General features: G+C 45.0%; 1 protein-coding gene across 1 annotated transcript in view; it reads left to right on the top strand.

Annotated features, from left to right (window-relative positions):
- Positions 1-226: 226 nt before the first annotated feature.
- The window catches only part of MANEA (mannosidase endo-alpha), a 234,456-nt gene continuing 234,333 nt past the window's right edge, over positions 227-349 (top strand). The window contains exon 1 of the mRNA XM_085611141.1: positions 227-349. This exon is cut by the window's right edge and continues 15 nt beyond it. The gene's annotated coding sequence lies outside the window, so the exon portion shown is untranslated.

The following is a 349-nucleotide window of genomic DNA, read 5'->3' as shown; positions in this document are numbered from 1 at the left end:
GCTCTGCGGCTGAAACCGGTTTTCTTTCAAATTCTACAAACTGCTCTATATGTTATATAATGTTGTTCTTTACTTTCTCAAGCACAACATGGCCGTAGCAGGTTCTTTTCTTAACGTAATCTGAAATTGCAGTCTAGTTCTCTATCAGAACGCGGTGTTTTGTTGTTGTGTTTGAAGCCGGTCCTCTCATTTTGTGGGTTCGGCTTGTATTGGTCTTTCTCTATGGGAACTCGAGGTTGTACAATATTGTCATACCTAACAATACAGCGATGGGCGCTGCATGTTTGCCTGTCACCTGTTCTGTTTGCACACCACTCGCGGCGCGATTCTAGACCTGGGCAGCAGCCAC

Source organism: Triturus cristatus, chromosome 6 (genome assembly GCF_964204655.1).
Source record: "Triturus cristatus chromosome 6, aTriCri1.1, whole genome shotgun sequence".
NCBI classification, from domain to species: Eukaryota; Metazoa; Chordata; class Amphibia; order Caudata; family Salamandridae; genus Triturus; species Triturus cristatus.
This window is presented reverse-complemented; position numbering and strand designations above follow the sequence as displayed.